At 32.1% G+C, this 22,854-nt stretch overlaps 1 long non-coding RNA gene across 2 annotated transcripts; it reads left to right on the plus strand.

Annotated features, from left to right (window-relative positions):
• The first annotated feature begins 19,224 nt into the window (after nucleotides 1-19,224).
• LOC123194025 lies at nucleotides 19,225-21,677 on the plus strand. 2 transcript variants are annotated; one of them, XR_006497193.1, is made up of 4 exons: nucleotides 19,225-20,429; nucleotides 20,794-20,879; nucleotides 20,978-21,081; nucleotides 21,256-21,677. It is a non-coding gene; the product is annotated as an uncharacterized LOC123194025 (long non-coding RNA). The 2 variants fall into 2 exon arrangements; XR_006497192.1 differs by having other exon boundaries at nucleotides 19,228-20,879.
• The last annotated feature ends 1,177 nt before the right edge of the window (nucleotides 21,678-22,854 follow it).

The following is a 22,854-nucleotide window of genomic DNA, read 5'->3' on the forward strand; positions in this document are numbered from 1 at the left end:
ATTCGGTCGGGGGAAATACCTCATTATAAATAAATAATGTGAAAGTCAGTTAAGAATGTCAATTTGGGCTTGATTTTATGGGCTCCGGCTCTAACAAGGAGGAGATTTTCTAATAAAAATGAAGAAATGGGCAGGGATGGAGACGAAAAAAATCCTCGTAATCGGAGACGGGGATACATATGTCCTCGTCCCTCCCCGCCCTGTCTCGTCCCCTCCCCACCCCACCTCACCTCCTAAATCTAATATATTAATATAATAATTTCTGAATTATTAAGTTCTAGAAACTTTTACATTATGATTTTGCATATTGTTAGATTTTATGAAAACTTTGTATTTGAACTAAAATAACAATGAATATTTTGTAGCTCTTGTAGCAAGTGATATTTTGGGAAAATATGATTTATTTTATTTATTGAAATATAGGAAGAAATTAAAATTTATATTTATGAGTATGGGGAGGGGATTTTCCTTCGCGGTGAGGGGACGATGATTCTTTGTTATCCCCATAATGGGGACGGGGATTGATATCCGCTCCCCGTTGTCATCCCTAAGGTCAGTCCTCTCTTTCACTTAAATTGAAGCAATATTGATCAAAATTAATATTTTAAAAGGTTTATGATGGGATGTGCAAAAGCATCTATCGGAATCGCGGGTACTCAACTTTTAATTCTTATTTTTATGCAAACCTAGTCTACTGTTGATAAGTTTTTATTCTAATTTTGTAAGCCCTATAAGTTCCATTTTCAGTTTTGATTTCACCTTGTAAAAAAACCGGAACCAGAACCAGAACCTAAATATGGAATGGGTTGTAAGGTTCATTTGATTAGAAAAAGGTCAAAAGACTATTTTCCACCCAAGTTTAAGTATGTTTTTAAAGTCACATTCGTGAGGTTTGAAAATCCAAAACTCTCACTCATCCATTAAAAATTTCAATTATAGTTAAAGGTAAAACTGTTATTTAACAAAAACTAAAGTTTTATTAAGTTTGCCCCTCTCAGCTTGAAAATCTCATAATTCTCCTCACTTGAAGTTCGAAAAATCAAATTTCCCTCTTAGAGTTTGCGAACTGTCGTTGAAGATGGTGAATTTTCACTCCCTCTTAGCTTAACTTTCCCTGCCGATCACTTTTCAGCGATCGACAAAGTCTATTTCCTCCAACAAAGACAAAATTGTCTTCGGCTCGGATGAAGACGATTTTGTCTTTGTTCGAGACAAAAACGATTGTCAAAGGTCTTAGATGGTCATATTGTCTTCGTTTGAGATCTCTAATGATCGTCTTCATCTTAGACGAAGATGAAATCATTTTCTTTTAAGATGAAGACACTTCGACGAAGAAGATTTCATCTTCATTGGAGGAAATAGGCTTCATCGGTGGCTAGAAAGTGATCGGCAGGCAAGCCGAGAGGAAGAGCTAATGCCATCAGAGATGGTCATCTCCAGCAATGGTTTACAAATTCAAGAGAAAAAATTTTGATTTTTCAAACTTCAGGTGAGAGAATTGTGAGATTTTCAAGTTGAGGGGGACAAAAAATAAAACTTTAGATTTTTAAAATTTTTTATTAAATAACGTTTTTACCTCTAACCATTATTGAAATTTTTAATGGATGGATGAGACTTTTGAAATTTCAAATTTCATAAGTATGATTCTAAGAATGCACCTAAACTTTTGGGGGGTGGGGGGGAAGGGGGAGAGGGGGTGGTTTTTGTGGTTGTGTGGTTGTGAAACAGTCATTTGGCCTTAGAAATATCTAAGAAAACGGAATGCAAAAGCAAAGAAATTGAAGGAATAACGACATGACTTTTAGTTTTCTCTATTCATTTATATACATGTCATTTGAAAAATTAATGAAAGGGGGAGATTTAAAGAAGAAATATATTTTGCACTAACTTAGAGCATGATAATTAGTTGTTGACTAAATTTATCATAAAGAAGAAAGTCTTACATATAATGAATATGTGTAACATCTCATTTCAAATACATACTATTACCCATAATATGCATTCGAAGAGACGTTAATTTAAACTTTTCTCAAACACACATAACAATATAATAAACGTATGGTACAACTAAATTCTCACATACAAAAAAAAAAGCTCTTATAATATATTAATAAAATATTTCAAATTCATAAATAGCATGTTTAAAACTCACAAAATACAAATCTCAAGTGCGAAAGTAAAAACATAGGCAAGATTACACATAAATAATATCTAGAGGTCCCAAATGACCAAAATGTCTCTTACCTTATGCAACATCTCATATTGACCTGCTAGCTCTCTTGCCACCTCACTATTCCAAGAACCTACCCACAAAACCACAAAAAGAGCACAATAAGTGAGACACACTCAATAAGTACATGACCTTTTGGCATGAAGCACACAACAATAAAAACAATATCCATGATCCCAAAGTGTTTCATATTCAATCTTGTTGTGGAATTTTCTAATGTTTCACTAGCATCCTTAATACTTATCCAAATATTTCAATACCTAATGTTTAATTTTTCAGTAATGGTGTCATCCTAGATAACTAAATTAAAATAATGTATATCGACATTTTGCACATCTAATAAAAGATGTCAAATATATAATGCACCATTTACACTTGTCAATTAGGCTTCAGCCACATAGACAAGTCATAATTATTTCACAATCTTACTACACATAACTCGGTGGCAAGGCCACATTACACAAAACTCAATAGAGAGACCATACTACACCAAGCTTAGTGGTGAGATGACACTGCACAAAGCTCAACAGAGTGTCCACACTATACATAGCTTGGTGGAATGAGAGTAAGAGTATACATCGTTTCCAATTTTCAACACAGAATAGCTCTAGTCTAGATTCGTATTATCATCCACATAGTCGACCACTGTTAAATACTCATCATCATATACAACCTTCATTAAAGCCATAATATTCATATTAGCCTTTGTTATAATCTAAATTGGAGGTGTCATTGGGTCGGGTCGGGCTGGACCGGCTTTAGCTTGGCCCGTCAAGCTAATGGGCTGTATCAGGCCCGAGACCCATAAAATAATGGGCCTCTAGGTCCGACCAACCCATTAATATGTGAAGGCCCAAGGCTCGACCTTATATATATAAAGTCAGGCCAACAAGGCCTCCTGACCCAACCTATTTAAATAATTTTTTTAATTTTAATTAAAATCTTTAAATACAAATTATTTTTCAATTATTAAAATCGAAGACAATACATCGAATATTTTATTTATAATTACTCACTTGTAGTGAAAGAATATTGTAGTTATATGATAAAAAATATTATAAATTTATAATATAATACAAATAAATTAATTTACACACTGTATATATTACAAACATAAATAAAATATATATACTATACCATTTATCTACTCTTTTTTAACATCTAAATTTCTGAATTCCTTTGACATTAAATTCATTTATAATATTTTATAATGATAAAATTGAAATGAAAATGAAATTATAAATACAAAAAATTATTATTTGTGAATTTAAATAGTTTTTAAAAGAGAGTTGATGAGAGAAAATGATATTAAAAATATAATAGAAGAATTGAGATTGAGAGAAATTAAAATTAAAGAAGAGTTGAATTACTTTATATAAGGAAAATAAATAAATTTAAAAAAATAAATAAAGTTAAAGGCTTCTGTCTTTGTGGTAGAAGCCAAATTCTGCCACAAAGGCAAAAGCCAACGACTTTACTTTGGCAAAAGTCATTGCCTTCTGATTTTTTTTTTTTAATTTTCATTTTTTAAATAGTAATAGGTCAGACTAGGTCGGCCCATTGGCTTAATATTAAAGCTTATGGCCCAGTCTGAAAAGCCTATAGGCTAGTCCTGACATGCTACAGTATCAAATCGGGTCTTATCAGATTGGACTTTAAATTTGTGCTTCAAGTCAAGTCTCTATTTGACCCGACCCAATTGACTTGTCTAGTCTAAATAAATGCATGGTACATCACATACCAAAAAGATACTCTTATTATATATTAATGAAATATTTCAAGTCCATAAATAACATGTTTAAAACTCACAAATACAAATCTCAATTGCATAAGTAAAAATACAGACAAGGTTAGACACAAATAATATCCACATGTCCTAAATGATTAAAATGCCCTTGCCTCATGCAACATCTTATGTTGACTTGCTGGCTCTCCTATTGTCTCATTGCTCTAAAAACCTACTTGCAAAACTACAAAAATAAAACAGTGTGTGAGACACACTTAATAAGTAAGTGACCTCTTGGCACCAAACACACAACAATAAAAATAATATCCATAATCCCATAGTGTTTCATATTCAAACTCGTTGTGGTATTTTCCAATGTTTCACCAGCATCCCGAATGTTTATCTGAATATTTTGGTATCTAGTGTCTAATACTTCAGTAATGCGTCATCCCAAATGACTAACTTAAAATGATGTATATCAACGTTTGCACGTCTGATAAAAGTATGTGACATCTCATATGTTAAATATATAATACACCTTATACAATTTTCAGTTAGACTTTGGTCACATAGAATAGTCATAATGTTTTCATTGCCACACTAAATGTAACTCAATGGTGAGACCACATTGCACAAAACTTAGTAGAGAGACCACACTACACAGAGCTTGGTAGTGAAATCACACTACACAAAGTCCAATGGAGTGTCCACACTACACATAACTCGATGGAATAAGAGTAAGTATACATCATTTCTAGTTTTCAACTCAAAATTGCTCCGATATAGATCTGTGCTATCATCTACATAGTCAAGCACTTGTAAATACTCATCATCATATGCTACCTTTGTTAGTGTCATAATATTCATATTAGCCTTTGTTAGACCCCCATATATTTTGATTATGTCATAATTAAGTTTAAAGTTATTATTCAATGTTTATTGAGCTAATTAAATCTATAGCGCAAAATTTCTATGATCGAAAAATAGGTGAAATACAAATGTTTAATTTTTCTAATATTGAACACCCATCATTATAAGTGGGACTCCCATCCCCAATAGGACATTAATTCCTCTACTCATCCTATACCTGTCCTTAGAAGTCTAAAGCTCTCAAGAATTTTCACCAAATGAACAAGGTGCTCGTCCTTAATCAATGGACTCTCGTCCTATATTGGAAGATGATCATGTGATGTCTATCCCTTCTCCAATTCATTCAAAGGCATATTTGGGATGGTTAACAAAGTCAACATGGTGGGATATTCATCCTTCTGTCTATCCCTTACCCGTCTTTTCATATCTAAAGCTTTCTAGAATTTTAAGGTGCAAAAAAAGATGTCCATCTTAAAATAAGGGACATCTATCCCTTAAGTGGCATATTTCAAGAATTCGACCATTGGACAACTATTTCAAGGCTGGCAAAGTTTAAATGTGTAAAAGGACACCTATTCTTCAATATATGACGCCCCATCTAGTCGTATCTTTAAGGCCAAAACATTATTTTCACAAGTCAACAACTACTAAAATGAATCTAACGGATCTTTCAAGTCTCAAAACTATATAAACAAGTTGGATTGAAGTTAAAAGGGTTAGAAAACATATCAAAAGCTTTTAAGAATCATCATCTTAATCTATAAGCTCTTAATCTTTCTCTAGAAACCAAAAACTCATATCTTTAATAGAAACACTTGTACACATTAGTAAAATCAGCCTATTAGAAGCATATTTTACTTGTAAATCTTTTTTCTAATTACACTTGGGCAAAATATCATATCACTATTGTAAAAGGGTGCAATCTATATTCAACTAATGCAATCCAAAAGTAATTTGAGTGAAAAATTCAAACTGATTGCATGAATAAATGGACATAGGGTGCTTGAAACAAGAAGCTTTGAACCACTCTAAAAATCCTAAGCATTCTCTAAACTCTACTCTTTTACTTTATGCTTTGGTTGTTCATTTGATTATTGTTTGTGAAATTTTGAGTAAAAATCTCATTTGGTAAACTTGGTGTTTAACTTTTTGTTTATAATTCTATTCACCCCCTTCTAAGATTAATTTGCCATTAGAGGTTTTTCAATTAGTATCAATTGGTATCAGAGTTTGGACTCTAAGTTTATAAATTGTAACAAATTTTAGAGTTTAAGATCATTTGATGATGACAAACATCTTTACACCTGTTTTTAGTGAAGGATAATGCACTACTAGACTACCATTATTTTGTGGAGTAAATTACACTCAATGAAAGATTAGAATGAGATTACACATTAGATCAATAGATTATAAGTTATGGAAAATCATTGAACATGGTGACTGTGTACCTAGGAATCTCATAACTAATTAGTCTAAGGATTAAATAAAATATAATGATGAAGATGAAAAATTGTTGAGTTTGAATACTAAAGCCATAAACATACAATTTTGTGTGTTAGACTTAACCAAATTTAATAGAGTTTATACTTATGAAACAACAAAAGAAGTTCAGACCATCCTTCAAACAACAAACGAAAGCACAAACCAAGTCAAATAGTCGAAAATCGAGCTTTTCTTTCGTAAATACAAGTTGTTTGAAATGAAGATAGAGAAAGCATGACGAACATGTATAAAGGATTTTCAAACTTGGTAAATGACTTGAAAGGTCTTGGAAAGAGATTCAAAACCATAGAATTAGTAAAAAAGGTGTTAAGGTCATTATCAAAGACATGGAACATAAAGGTAATGATAATTGAGGAATCTAAAGACTTTACGGAGATGCAAATGGATGAGCTCATAGGATGTCTCTTAACCTATGAAATGAAGAGAAAACCAAAGGAAGAGGAAGTAAAACCAAAAAGGGACATTTGTCATAGGCTAATTTTGGTAGGCACGACATGAGGTTGTTACAGCGTAGTAATTGGGTGCACCACAGAAGGAACATAGGTTCAGCATATCATTATGTGAATATCGATCTAAAATGCAATGGGAATATAGGTTCAAACCCATAACAATAGCATATAGGGTATGTGCTACACAACAATCTATACATGTAGTAAGGGAGCACACACACATAAGTAGTAGATAGGCCAGCCAAGGGGTTTGGTCCAGTCTAGGGCAAATAGATAACAGGCTTGCAATAGAGTGTTGAGGAGTCTAGCCCAACCATTTAGCAGCTAAGGCAAGGTCTAAGCTAGGAGGAGAGCCAACCCAATTTAGTATCCAAATATACCAGTAAATGGAAAACAATCCAGGTGTCAAAGAGCTAACTTGTAGGACACCATAATAACAATACAGAGTTATGTAGTTAGGTGGGTAGCAGTCTACAAGAAATAAGAGCTATGTAGCCAGAGAGCAATAGTGATAGAGAAAAGTCAGGCCATACAGAGCCTTGTGCAGGAAAAGTTGAGCATGCATCTAAGGGGTAACAGTGTTAAAAAAAAGTAGCCATGTAGGAATGCATAGGTTATTGTGCAGAATGGAGAAGACATACAGAAATGCATATGTAGTGGAGCGTCCATGTAGTGGTTGTGTAGTTGAGTTGTAACTATTATATATTTAAATTTAAAATATCACTGTATGCCTATATAAAGGTAGCCCACTATAAAAAGAAATCTTTAAGTAAGTATTCAAGGAATACAACTAATAATTCCCAAATATATTGCTTTGTCATATATCTTTATGTTGACTATTTTCGTGTGTTCTTAAATTGCTTCTACTATTCCATTATTAAATTTGTTTTTTCCAAGTTTGGGCGAATGTATTAGGGTTAAGGTTGACTTAGCGTAAGGTGTTGCTAAGTGTCATATGGGTCAACAACAGGATTGTTTGGCTTGTGATAAGTGGTATCAGAGTTACATTTGTCGAAAATGGAGTTCATTTCTTCATTTGAGTAAGGTGTTTTTAGAGCCTATGTTCATAGGGAGTAGGGTTCATATCTTTTCCAGGTTCTAGTTTATTTAGAGCAGGTTTAAGGGAGTTTGCTTGTGGTGCCAAATTTTTCAAAGAAGAAGACCATGTGCATTTATGTGTTAATCTGAGGGGATTTTCACATTCCAATAGGAGTTTGTGTTATTCTAAGAGGCAACACATTTTCAGCATTTCTATTTTCATTCTAGCAGAAGGTTAATTGCGAGGTTCAATTATTGCAACAAGAAACATGTTAGGCACCAGTAAAGTAACCATGCACGTGAGTTAGAAGCAAGAGCATTGGGCTCAAAAAAGTGTGAAGTAGCAATAGGGCAGGACAAGGGAAACCATGGCAGACTTGAATGTAAGACTTGCTCGGGTTGAGCTAGCAATAGGCGACTATTTTGATTAGTTCAGGGAAGTAACTAAAAGCACAAAAAACTTTTTCGATGAGTCCAGAGTTGTTGTTTAAAACAAAGTTAATCCTCAAAGGTACTTTCAATGAAACTTATGCACCCATAGCTAAATTAGAAGCAATTAGGATTTTACTTGCATATACATGTTATTTTGATTTCAAACTTTTTCAAATGAATGTTAAAAGTACATTTTTAAAAGGTTTTATTCAAAATGAGGCTTATGTTGAATAACCTATGAGTAAATGAGGCATTACAATGAGGAATTTTGCTTAACCAAACCAAGTATGTCAAAGACCTTCTCAAAAGGTTTAACATGCAAGAAGCTAAGGGCTAACCCACTCCCTTGAATATTTCACTAAAATTAAATGTAGATAAGGGAGGTAAAAGTGCCAAAATCAAAGCATATAGAAACATGATAGATGTATTATTGTATTTAACCTCATCTAGACCTAATATCATGTTTAGTGTATGCATATGTGTATGTTTTTAAGCTAATCTTAGGGAATCACATCAAAATGTCATGAAACAAATCTTAAAATACCAAAAGGAACCTAAATATTGGTTTATGGCACCTTAAAGTATCTTTGTTTAAATTATGAGCATTTTCAGATGTTGATTTTGGAAGATGTCAAATAGATAGGAAAAGCACAAGTGCTACTTACCAATTTTTAGGAAATATGTTTGTTTCATATATTTCAAATAAACAAAATTCGATGACAACATCTACTAAAAAAGCCAAATACGTTTTCATGGCTAGTTGTTGTATATAACTTTTATGAATGAAACAACTTTTAGATTTTGCATTTGAAATGAAAAATATTCCTATATTTTGTGACAATGTAAGTGTCATTCAACTTTCCAAAAACCTTATTTTGCACTCTAGAACAAAAAATATAGATATTAGACATCATTTTTTGTGCGATCATATTAGTAAGGGTGATATTCAAATCAAATTTATTAGTACTAAACATCAACTTGTTGATATTTTAACTAAACCTTTTGATAAGGAAAGATTTTGTTATATTTGAAGAGAGCTTGACATGATCAACGCAAGTCAAGTAAGCGCATAACTTTTAAGTTGTGATGAAATATGACTGAAATGACATTTGTGATAATACATTTGTTTGATTTTATTATGATTATTAGATATGATGATGTTTTACAAGAGCTATGGAACTTGCTTATTTACATGAGTTAAGTAATTGGGTTGTGAAACTTAATATGTTTAAAAATGAGTATTTGTGATTTTGTGTTTGTTTATACATGTATATTTTAACATGTAGCTTATGATGTGTTTGGATGGTTTTGGTGGTTATTGATATGTCTTTGCACTTGTGTATTTATATATATACTCATGACATGAGTAAATACATATTTGTGTATATTGATATGGATTTGTATGATATTACATATTTATGACATTTAGTTGCATGTCATATATCATTTTGATGATTCTGAATGTGTTGGCATTTTTGTATATAGGTATAAATGTTTGGGTTGCAATATGTGTTTATGATACATATGCTATACTATGCACTTTCATTAATATCCAAGTTTTGATGATTCAAGCACATGTTCAAAGTCATTTGAATAGTGGAACACATTAAAAATATCTTCAAGATGATCAAAATATCCTAGAATTATTTCTTGAGGTGTTTTGATTATAATTGCATATGTTTTGCACACAAATTTCTATAAAAATTGGATATCAATATTGGGACGCTTGTCCCACTTTGTGTAACAATTGTCCCATCTGTTGTTTTTTAAAAAAACAAAAAGTAGGTAGGATGCCCGTCCCATATAAGGGAACTATTATCCTTCAAGTTATATAAAAGAAAACCCTAATTTTTATTCCACATTTTTCCGACCACCCTCAACTAAAGACCCCTTGTCCAAGGACCCTCATCCAAGGACTCCTGTCTCCTTATACTTTTCATCACCTAAAAAGCATTGTTCGACCACTGTCATCACCCCAAATCTACTCACTTTGCATTACCATTGACCCTAGCGTCTTTTTTGACCATTATTTCCTTCAATCGTCATATTTCTTTGATGTTTTCGGTGTCAACTATCGCTAAACTCCATTTTTTTGATGACATCTTGCCTACATCATTATTTCACATAGCATCATCATCATCCCCTTTACATTTTGCATGACATTTTGCCTTTCATTCACTTGGTCAAGATCTGATCGTCATTCATTATTGTTGTTGGTGTAAGCTTGTTGGGATATCCAAGTTTTGAATTGTTTTCAAGCTACTCTTATCCACCATGGCACCAAAAAGTTAGTCCCAAGGAAGCCACTAGACCAAATTTTGTGGAGCTATAATTTGAAATGCAATGTATCAGGATATCATTCTTATGCTCAAAGGTTATGCATTCTTTTAGTTAAGGTTTTCAATGAACCAGTCTACAAGCTTTCAATTTTTGGGATGAAATATTTGAATTTATTTATGTTCATAGGTGGACTAAATTGTTTAGACTCGACATTTAATATGTTGAATCATGGGTATATGAATATTATAGTAGCTTAAAATTAGCTAAAGAATCCTAGGGTGAACTCGTTGACTACATTTTAAAATTTCAGTTAAAGGGAAGGTATTTTAAAGTGAAATTAGAATATTTAACATCATAACTTGATTATGATTGTGAGGGTTTATTGAATATTCCTACTGATTTTGATGCTCAAATCACTTAGAAAACACTGGGCAGCGTTGAGAGATATAAGAAAAATGTTAAGTCAAGTGCATTGCAAAATCTTACCATGCGAATTATTTATTGCATGATAGCATATACCTTAAATGCACGAGATCAATCCAATGGTCAAGTGACAAAGATCTTGCATTATTGGATTTGACCTTCCATGATCGTCAGATGGATACGACTCATTAGGTTATTGCCAAGATTAGTTCGATTAAAGATGTTGTGGGGAGAGTTATTGAATTTGGCACTATTGTTATTGTGATTGCTAAGGGTCTTCGAATTCTCTTGGAAGAACATGATCAACCATATGTAAAAAGATTTTAGGGAGGGACTACATTGGTTTTGACACCCTCTCTCAGATGAACATGATCCACCACCTTCCTCAATGTGGATGGTAGCTTGCTTAGCCTTAGCCTGACCCACTTGTTTAACTGGATCCTCAACCTACTGTTTCTTAAGAAGATGAAACACACTCTTATCGTTTGGGTCATTTTTAGCTTATCTTTAGCCATAAACGGATGTGTCCTTACCAAGAGTTAGTTTCAGATATTGAGTCCTCTACTTTTCAAGACCATATGCTCATGTTAATGAGCTTTATAAATAAATCACTACTTGGGTTGCTTCATGACGTGCATGGGTTACAAAGTGATTTACATGAGGTTTGTATTGATAAGCAAGGTTATAATCATCGCCTCAATTCTATGAAATCTCTTCTTTAATAGCATATTAGTATTGAAAATGTTTTTGATAATGCTATGCTATAATTCACATTATTAACATTATGGATATTATGGATTGGATTTGTTGTTGATAATGTTATTGAAGAGTTGGGTTGATTGATATTGGAAATACTTTTCTTTTGTTTGTAATTATGAGATTTTTAAAAAATAGATGAAACTCTATCGATTTTTTTTTTATTTATGACAAAAAGGGGAATAGATTGGTTAAGTTTAAGTTTTATAAAGCTTTTTTAAATGGTTAAGTAAAATGAATTGGAAATGATTTTTGAAATGGTTGATAAACTGAGTTTTTAAAGGTTAAGGTTAATTTTATTATATGATTAAATGATTATGAAAGATTGATCTTAGTTATGACAAACTAAGAACCAAATTACATTGTATTGCCTAAGTAAGGGAGAGTTTTTCAAGTGAGAGGGAACTCTAAATTCTTTTTGGAGTTTTTCAAACTCTTTAAACTATTTTTCAATACTTAAACTTAAGTTTTATCATAAGGAGATTCTTAGATCCCTAAGTGTTTTGATTATGTCAAAACTAAATTTAAAGTTATTAATCAATGTTTATTAAGCTAATTAATCCATAGTATAAAATTCTTATGACTGAAATATGAGCAAAATGTAGATGTTTAGTTTTTCTAGTATGAGACACCTATCCCTATAAGTGGAACTCTAATCCCCAATGGCACACCAGTTCATTTACTTTTCTCATGCTCATCTTTAGAAGTCTGGAGCTTTCGAGAATTTTTGCCAAATAAATAGAAACACCCATCCCATATTAGAAGATGACCATGTTATGTCTGTCCTTCTCTAATTCATTCAAAAGAAAATTTTAGATGATCAACAAAGTCAACATGCTAAGACGCCTATCCCTTTGTATGTCCATTACTCGTCCTCTCATGTCTAAAGCTTTCTTGAATTTTAAGGTGCAAAAAAAGGATGTTTGTCTTGGAAAAAGGGACACTTATCCCTTGAGTGGTGTGTTTCAAGAATTCAAACACTGAACGACTATTTCACGGCTGCCAATATGTAAGAGGATGCCTATTCTTCAATATAGGGCGTCTATTCTTCAATATAAGACACTCATCCAATCATATTTTCAAGGCCAAAATGTCATTTTCACAAGTCAACAACTACTAAAATGAATCCAATGGATCTTTCAAGTCTCAAAGCTATATAAACAAGTTGGATTACAGTTAAAAGAGTTAGAAAACATCTCTAAAGCATTCAAGAATCATCATCTCAATCTCTAAGCTCTTTATCTCTCTCTAGAAACCAAAAACTTATATATTTAAGAGAAACACTTGTACAAATTAAGTAAAATTAGCTTCGTAGTAGCACATTCTACTTGCAAATCTTCCTTCTAATTACATTTGGGTAAAATCTCGTATCACTAATGTAAAAGGGTGCAATCTTAATTCAACTAGTATAATCCAAAAGTGATTCGAATGGAAACTTTAAGTCAATTGCTTGAAGAAGTGAACGTAAGAGGCTTGAGACGAAAAACTCTAAACCACTCTAAAAATCCTAAGCATTTTCTAAACTATACTCTTTCACTTTATGCTTTGGTTATTCATTTGTTTTTTGTTTGTGGAATTTTGAGTGAAAATCTCATTTGGTAAATTTGATATTTAATTTTTTTTTATAATTCTATTCACACCTTCTAGGATTAATTTGCCATTAGTTTTTTAGCCTTTGTTAGTGCTTTAGTATTCATTTTCCCTATATTCATCCCTCACAATGGTAAAGTAATCATTTTCATAACCATATGCTAACATTTAGAGATGTCAATGGGTCGGGCCGGGCCTAAGGCCTAAACAGTAATGGGCCTTCGGGTCGGGCCGACCCATTGAAATATAAAGGCCCAAAGCCCGACCCATAAAATAACGAGGTTTAATCGGGTTGGGTCGGGTCGGGCTTTAATCGGGTCGGCTCGACCCACTTAATCAATATTTTTAAAAAAAATTTAATTAAAATTTTTAAACACAAATTATTTTTTAATTATTAAAACCGATGACAGTATCCTAAATATTTTATTTATAATTCCTCACTTGTGACAGAGAAATACTGTGGTTACATGATAAAAAATATTATAAATTGATAACATAGTACAAATAAATTAATTTATATACGGTATAAATTACAAAACATAAATAAAATATATCTATTATATAATATTTATCTACCCATCTTCTTTATCTAAATTTCTGAATTCATCAAAGATAAAGAATTATTATTTGTGAATTTAGATATTTTATAATATTTTGTAATGATAAAATTAAAATAAAAATAAAATTATAAATATAAAGAATTATTATTTACGAATTCAGATATTTTTCGAAAGAGAGTTAATGAGAAAAAATGAAATTGAAAATATAATGAAATAATTGAGATTGAGAGATTAAAAAATTTGTAAATAAAAGTGAAAATGGAGAAAAATAGAATAGATTTATTTAAAAAAATAAATTAATTAAAAAATAAAGTAAAGGCCACTCTGCCAATTGCCTGGCAGAAACAGAAGCAGATTTCTGCTTCTGTTGCAAGGCATTTGCTTCTGCTGCCTTGCGACAGAAGTAGAAAAAAAATAAAAAATTTAATTTTATGAATAGTATCGGGCCGAGCTGGGCCAGCCCATGGGCCTAATATTAAAGCCCTAAGCTCGATCCGATAAGCCCATGGGCCTAGCACGATACTCTACAGTGCCGAGCCGGGCTTTATTGTGCTAGAGGCCCGACCCAATTAACGTGTCTACTAACATTACAACTTTACATAAGCATTACTAACTTTATCTCCAAATTTCCCCAAATATACATGAGGTTATATCTTCTATAAACGAGGGTGTAATTATTATAATTACACAACCATGCATCTATCATACACAAGCATGCAACCTAAGCTAGCACACACAACCTTGTGTCTCATACCACACAGATGTGTCTCATTTCCTAAATTAACACCCCTATGTAACCTTATATAGACGTGTGTCATGTTCTGTGGATTTCAAAACTAAGTCTTCTTATGTTTTTTTTTTTTTTCCAACATTCCAAACACCAAAACCAACATCTGAATTATCTTGATATACTACCAAATCCCTACTCTATGTTTCTGCTTTATGGTACTCAATATGACAATCCATAAGATATCAATTTGCATTACAACACATGTTCAATTTCCTCATCAATACGTATATAACATTAAAATTATTGATAGTCTTTTCAAGGCATGCAGAGTGTTTCAAGGCATGTATATAACATAATTCAAAAAGTAAAAAGACAAAAATAACCTTGAACATACCTATGAGTGTTACAATGTATCTCTTTTATTTAATAACTTAGTTAATATAATTACCCCATCAAGTTTAGTTTTATTATTCAAGTATTACAATTAAAAATACTAAGTTTGCCCCTTAACAGTAAGAAGAAATAGATAGTCAGCTATAACATATTTGGTTTTTAAAACTAGATAGATATACTTATGTTTATATCTATAAATATTCATTAAATTTAAAAGAGGTAAAAAAATTCTAATATTTTAAATAATGGAATTTGAAACATAGTACAGGTTTTAGATAGGAACCGGAACTTAACCAAAATTTGTAAGGTCGGTCTGACTTTGTAGATTCTAGGTTCCAGGTTCTAGGATCTAATTTCAATTTTAGAAATCGTCGATTCTGATTCTGGGGTTGATTTTGATTTTGCAAATTTTCACAATGCATTCGGACCTACTCATCTTTTGTTTAGACAAAAATAATTATGTAGAACTTTCCACCTTTTTTGTATATATCTATTAAAAGAGAACTTAAGAAAGAACTTAAAAGATTCATGTATGGAGAGTTTGTATGTGAAAATGTTCATAACATAAATGAAAATCTCACTTTTGTGTTGTTTTGTAATTGTCATATAAAGGCATAAGAGTTTTTTTTGTTTACTTTGGAATTATGGTTGTTACAAGCATTAGATATTTTAGGCCTTGGTATATAAACCAAGCTATGTCGTTGGAATTCTCTAGAATTCCATTATCTAATTGTTTCTCTTCATTTTGCTCTATTTTGTTCTCTACTAGGTTTTATTGTTCATTGAGAAAACTCTTTGGTTGTCTTCGATCTAGTCTTGGTGTTGTATGATCAGCGATGTTTTATATTGAAACTATTTATTGTCTATATTGTTTAGATTAGAGTCATTCGATACTACAAGTTGTAATATTTGATAGATTATCTGAAAACACATCCTAAAATTTACGTACAATAGGAGTATTTTTCAAGCTTGGGACTAACTCATCAACTTTACTCACTATATATGTCAAATATCTTATACATCCTTTACTCAACATTTTTTCTTGTCTTCACACTGCTGACCATGATACTCCACACATGGGCCTCACTAAAAGTGAACTTCTCCCCATTATCCAAATGAAATCGAACTTTTTTTTTCCTACTGTCAATCTTAACTCCATAATGACTCAGGAAGTCTATACCCAAAATAATATCAAAGTTGAACATGTCAAACACAATTAAGTCAACGATCATCTCTCGGTTTCTTAAGAACATTGTCTTACCTAGCAATATCTGGTTACTCAATATTTTATCTCCATCAAGCATCTTAATGCTAATATTATCAACAAGTTTAGGCTAGAGTCATAGCCTTTCAATTATTTTTCTAACAACAAAGTTATGAGTATCACTAAAATCTAGTCGAACATATAATGAACAAGAATGAAAAGATAATTGACCTATAATAGAAGTTGAACTAACCTTAACCTAAGTTTGGGTCATTGCATATACTCTCACCTGTCTTCCCCTGATACTCTATTTAATAGGGGCTAGTGTTGTTATTATGCATTCAAGGGCAAAATTTCTCAGCTGCTTGCATATGAAACAAACCTTTTGTCTTGCAACACACTTATCAACATTCTTAAACCCATACTTACTATAAGTAGAAAAGTCATCATGCCTCGGTTGCTCTTCTCTTTAGGGCCACTTATCATGCCTTGGCCTCTAACTCTTTCAACCTTTTCTGAAAATTTTTTGACTAGAAGTTCCTTTTGCCCTTATTATCTTGACTACTTTTTGAAACTGTCTGATCATACCTCGAAGCTAGGGCTACTGATCTGGGTTGTTCTCTTTTCTTTTTGATAATCCTTTATCTTATGACCTCTGATTTAAAGGTTTTGCTCAATCCCTTAGAATAAGATTTGGGAGGATTGTCTCTAGTCAACACATCTTTTGTAACATTTGATCTTAGCCAATTGATAAAGATCTTCATTTTACCTTTATCATTATTGGCTACAATAAGGGTATATTGGGCAAATGCATTGAGTTTAGTAAAAAAAACTCCTTAATTGTCATGTGCTCTTGTCTCAGATTAAAGTACTCTTGTGTTCGAATATAAAAGATATCTGTTGACATATATTCCCTCTCAATGACCTCTCTAAACTTAGGCCCATGACATCACATTGGTATGACAGGTATTACTTAATATTCATCACCAGATTTAGGCATTAGCCCTCAACAAGTAGTTGTCATACTAGACCTTCTCACAGTTTGTCATCTCAAAATGTCCCATAGCCTCCTTAATGGCCTCTTGCCACTCCTCAGTTTAAACTGATCCAATCCTTACACCACCACAAAACTCTATGGGCTAATGTCTGCTAGCCAAACTGTAAATAGGATGGAGCTATCCTTTGCTACCACTTGCAATTACTGTCCTTTACTAGCCAAATATATGGCATTATAGTCCATTCTAACGTCAGAATTTAGCCACGAAATCATGACAAAGACAATAAAGAAAACCTAAGTTAAGGACTTCCAGAACCATCCTTGGCCACCTATGTCACTACTGATACGAGGGAATTATTAGGCGTGAGCTTATGTCTCTCGTTGGCAGTAGATAAGGCGTTTTCTCCCCTTGTATTTGCCGCAATTTTGCGACTAATAGCTTAGGGCGTTCATTGATAGTTCTAGGCTCAATTGAGCGAAAAGTTCATCCTTATTTCGAAATTTGATTCACTTGGAATGAATTCTAATATATAATTCATATAATTTCTGAATTTTGTTCTTCAATTCGAAGGTTTGATTCCTAAATTGAAAACCCTAAATTATAAATCAAATTTCAAACCCTAGTTGAAATAAACCTAATTGGATTTTCAATCAAACCCTAATTTCAAATCTTGATTTCAATTATTGAATTTAAATTCTATAATCTAATACATACTGCTGTGATACCACATGTCATATTTATTTTGCACAAACTTAATAAAATAAATCCATTAACCCTAATTCCAAGACTTATGCACATCTTATAAAATAATGAATTAAAGTTTAGAGTTATAAGAATATCTAGATGATTATGTAATTTGAATTCACAAAGTTGCTAAGATTATCTATCGAGATCACCTTTCGATATGACTTGATCTTTTATTTTAGAAATCTCCCTGGATGAAAACTTTCAATGGGGCAAGCTATACTATAGTTATATTGTATCAGATTTTGGAATGGGGGTCTATCCAATATATGTAGTAGATTAATTGACCTCTTATCAAAGTTTAATAAATCTCAATGCCCACACTTATATTGTCCACCCCAGATAATAATTTTTAAGTGTATTGAACTTATCTTTATTGATTATATAAGTCTATTTGTAAACTCTCATTAGACTATTCAATTATCCAATTTTATTAAACGAAAAATATAATTAATGTTAGCACACATCAGAAAATTTTTAACATGTGTTTGCTACTTGTTGAATATTTTAGAAATTGTTTTTAATAATTGATTTTTTTTGTGCTTGAACAATTTGCTTAATTCCCTTTAGAGGACATTTGGTTTGAGAAATATCTTATTGTTAAAATTCGAAGATTATCTTAAAAATACATTACTTTAAAAATTACTGAGTATAAATTATTATTATATTTGATAAAAGTTGATAAACTTAGGTAAGTATAAATAATTATTGTGTTGATAAAAGGTAAAAAAAGAGTATTAATATATTATTTTACTTAAATATACTTGAGTATAATTATTCTAAAATATTTTTTATGTTATTTGTTATATTAATTACAAATAAGAATATTTTTACCTAAAAAAATTAATAAATAAGGATATAATTATAATAAAATAAAAATTCTTTCAGTAATCTTTTAATACATAAACTAGATATGGTAATCAGAGTACCATTTATATTACTTATTACATTATTATTAATTTATTATTTATAAAACTAATAAAATAATACAAATAATAAATAATATATTATTAGAATAATTTCTAATCTCCCTAATCAAACACCCCTTACCGTTAAAGTTACCGGACACGATTAGATGAAAGATGGAAAACCAAAACTAGGCAAGCTGTGAATAGCAAACAATCCTTCTGCAACCAAACTTGGCATACACGAGTACAAAATAAAGTTACTCGTTTAGCTGTGCTAACTCTTTAATGTAACGGGCTCGGCCCTGTGATCTACCCATTTCGTTAAATATGCGGACTATTAAACTCAGTTAGCAGCTCGGCCCATTAACACCGAAATGGGCTTCACTGCTTTCCATTCCATGCCCTTCTCTTTAATCCTCCTGACTCCGTCTGACACCGGACGGTTAAGATCCGATTAACCAAATCTAATCAAATCTAATAAAATTTGTCGACGTTCTCACGCGCCGCGGCCAATCAAGTGGAAGAAGATGGTGGATCCAGCCACCACGCCGCTCGGCAAAATGCTTTTGGACAAGATCACGCCCGTCGTCATGCTGCTCCTGCTCCTCTCGTTGAAGAATCTTGCCTCAAGAACGGCTTCTTTTTGCTCCAGATGCTCAACTGTTATGTAACTTCACTAACATCGACGGTCAATTTCTCAATCCTCTGACCTCTCTCTTTATAAAATATTAATGTCAATGACTGGAACTTGAGATGTTTGCTTCTGTGAAATTTGACGATATGGTGCCAGTACGGGCATTTGGCTTATCTATAAGAATTCGTATCTGTGTATTTATGTTTAACTGAGCTGAGCTTGGGGTGTTAGCATCTTTGAAAATTTAATGGCGTGGTGCCTGTACGGACATTGAACGTTATGTTTATGTGTGTATCAATTGAGTAGAATTTGCGTGTATGGACTTTGGGTCTTTGAATTTGAGGGTGCAGTGCTTGCGTGGACATCGAGCTTATGTGTAGGTGTATTTATGTGTGTGCTTGCATGTCAGTTGCGTAGAATTTTAAGTTTTTGGATCTTTGATGGTGCAGTGCCGGTAAGGACTGTGAGTGATAAACCCTACAGGCTACAAAAGTTAAAGTTACGATTGTTTTATGAGTCTGATATTCGGCAGCCAAATTTAGAGGTATCGGTGTTCATTAAATTATCCATTTCGTAGCTTGAGGAAATTAATTTTATGAGTTGGCCTGATAGACAGTCCATGTATTCTTTATTTATTGGGCAAAAATCAAAGCTAATATAGTGCAATAGTGTATAAATAAGGGATGCTTATTTGAAATGAAAGATGAATTAGGAGATAAGAGAGTGGAAATAGAAAGGGGCTATGAAAATATACTTGAAGCAATATTAGGTTTCCACATTCATGGGCATCTCTTATTATATTTTTATTTGGTAGGAAATAAACTATCAATGGAAGACCTAAAACTCTTCAACCGAATCATCATTGTGGATGTTGAATAATATGAATGGAATACCCTACAGGTTACATAAGTTCAAGTTATGATTGTTTTATGAGTCTGATATTCAGCAGCCGAATATAGAGGTATTGGTGTTCATTAAATTATCCATTTCTTATCTTGAGGAAATTAATTTTATGAGTTGGCCTGATCAATAGTCAATGCATTGTTTGTTTATTGGGCAAAAACAAAGCTAATCTAGTGCAATAGCATATAAATAAGGGATGCTTATTTGAGATGAAAGATGAATTAAGAGATAGAGAGTGCAAATAAGGGGCTATGAAAATATACTTGAAGCAATATTAGGTTTCAATAGTCGTGGGCATCTCCTATTATATTCTTATTTGGTAGGAAATGAACTAGCAGTTAAAGACTTAAAACTCTTCAACTGAATCATCATTGTGGATGTTGTTAATGTTCTTTATCTGACAATGTTTTTTTGTAACCAAGGAGCGGCTGAAGCAAGTTATTGCCCAGGCTTGGGAGAAAGACCTTTCTGAATCATTTTTAGACCCTAATTAATAATGCAGTTGGTAGTGAGTAATATTATCAAATTATATTCTGTCTTTCTCTAATCATATTTGAGTGTATTTAGGGAGTGTTAGCTGATTGATTTGGTGGCTTTTTTCTGCAGGATCTGAATCTGAAAATTTTCCATCTTGGTTTCAGATCTTGAATTAAGAGCTCATACATATTGTGTCCTTTCAGACCATGAAGCTTTTGACCATCCTGTGGCATGTAAGCATTTGGAAATCTATTGAATTCCTCTTTCTTCTTTCACATGTCCTACAATTTCTTTAACAGTTGTGATCCATTTCCTCCTAGGATGTTGTTTAGTCAAAATGATTCTTTGTCTTGGGTAAGTATTGTTTGGATGGGATCTTACATATTATTGTTCAAAATAATGTGCAGGTCTTCTGGTTGTTTCTTCTAAGGAAGAGCAGTTTTGACTTGTGTGCATATGAACTATGGTTAAAAGTTTTGGAAAGTATGTTATCTTGTGATGATGTGTGAAAAGGGGATTGGATTTAATACAATTTCGTGTATTGAGGTAGAATCCTTAGTATGGTAATAGGCTTGACTGGTGTGCATATGAACATTGGTAAAGTTCTGGGAAGTATGCTGTTGGGTAGCTGGGCAACTCTTCTTCCAGCAGAACTCTTTGTCAGCCTCCTCAGAGTTCCAGACACTGCTTCACCTTAAATTTTCTTCTTAATAAACACAAACAGCAACACAAACACAAGCAACTCACAACAATGTAACAGTAGAAATTGAGACAATTTCTGGAAATACGTATTTTTATTTGATTACTAATATAGTGGTCAAATTTATAATGGCTTTTCAATACAAATTCAAGCACCGCTACTTAGGATTTCAAATGTTCCAGATTACATAAAATTCTTAACGCAAAGCTAATATTTGCTAGGCAATTATAGAGGCTTGCATCTACCCCTCAGTCCCGCTTATTTTCTCTCCAAATGTCTGCTACTTTTCTCCTCCCTCTCTACTGCTTTTAAATCCCATAACAGCTACACTCTCTCCTGGATTGCCGTGTGCTCTCTCTAATTCTGGTTGTCCATACAAGTTAGGATTTGCCATATGCTCCTTTTCCTTGCTGCCTTGTGTCTTAGAGGACATTTTCTTCTTTTGCTTTTCTTCTTGTGGAAAAAGTAATTGAATGCAAATTAGGAGCAAATGTAATTGAATTAATTGTTCATTGGTTTGCATATTCTCAACCGAATGCATATTAGGAACTTAAGATTGGGTAATCACACACACCTCAGATTTCTTGATTAGAACTAATCAGCATCTGGGTTATGAATTGAAATTCCTTGGTTGCATTTTTAATATTCTCTTTCATTATATTTGTGAGGGATCTTTGAGGCATTATATGGAAATCAAGCTAAGAATGTATTAAGTATAAATTTGAGTTTATGCATATTTTTATCCTTGATTTATTCTAGGATGATCAAAGTTTAGTTTGGGGTAGTTATGTTGATTTTTAGGTATTTTATTTTGTTTATTTTATATAGATTTAAATGAGCTGTAATTAATAATTAATTGACTAATTTCATTTTATTTTAGAATCAAGGGTAAATGAGGAATTTAACCAATCTAGATAGGTAAGGTATAGATTTGAAAAGAATAGTACTATACATACAAATAAATTATACAAACTTATTCATTTAATTCAATGTGATAATATCTAATTGAGTGATTTCAAAATAAAAGAAAAATAAAATCACCTAATTATAAATTATCATTTTAATTTATATATATAAATTAATAAGATTTATTTATAAATATAGTTTTATTTAGTTTTTAAATTATTATCTTAATTTATATATATAAAAATTAATAAAATTTGTTTATAAATATAATTTCATGATCCTTGGCAATAACGGGATTATATAATTAGGGAGGTAGAGTAATTTCTTCCCCTTGAAAAAACGACAAAACTAAGTTAATTTCCAAATATAACCCTAACAAAAACTCAATGAGTGAGATATC

This window comes from Mangifera indica, chromosome 13, assembly GCF_011075055.1.
Source record: "Mangifera indica cultivar Alphonso chromosome 13, CATAS_Mindica_2.1, whole genome shotgun sequence".
In the NCBI taxonomy this organism is placed as follows: Eukaryota; Viridiplantae; Streptophyta; class Magnoliopsida; order Sapindales; family Anacardiaceae; genus Mangifera; species Mangifera indica.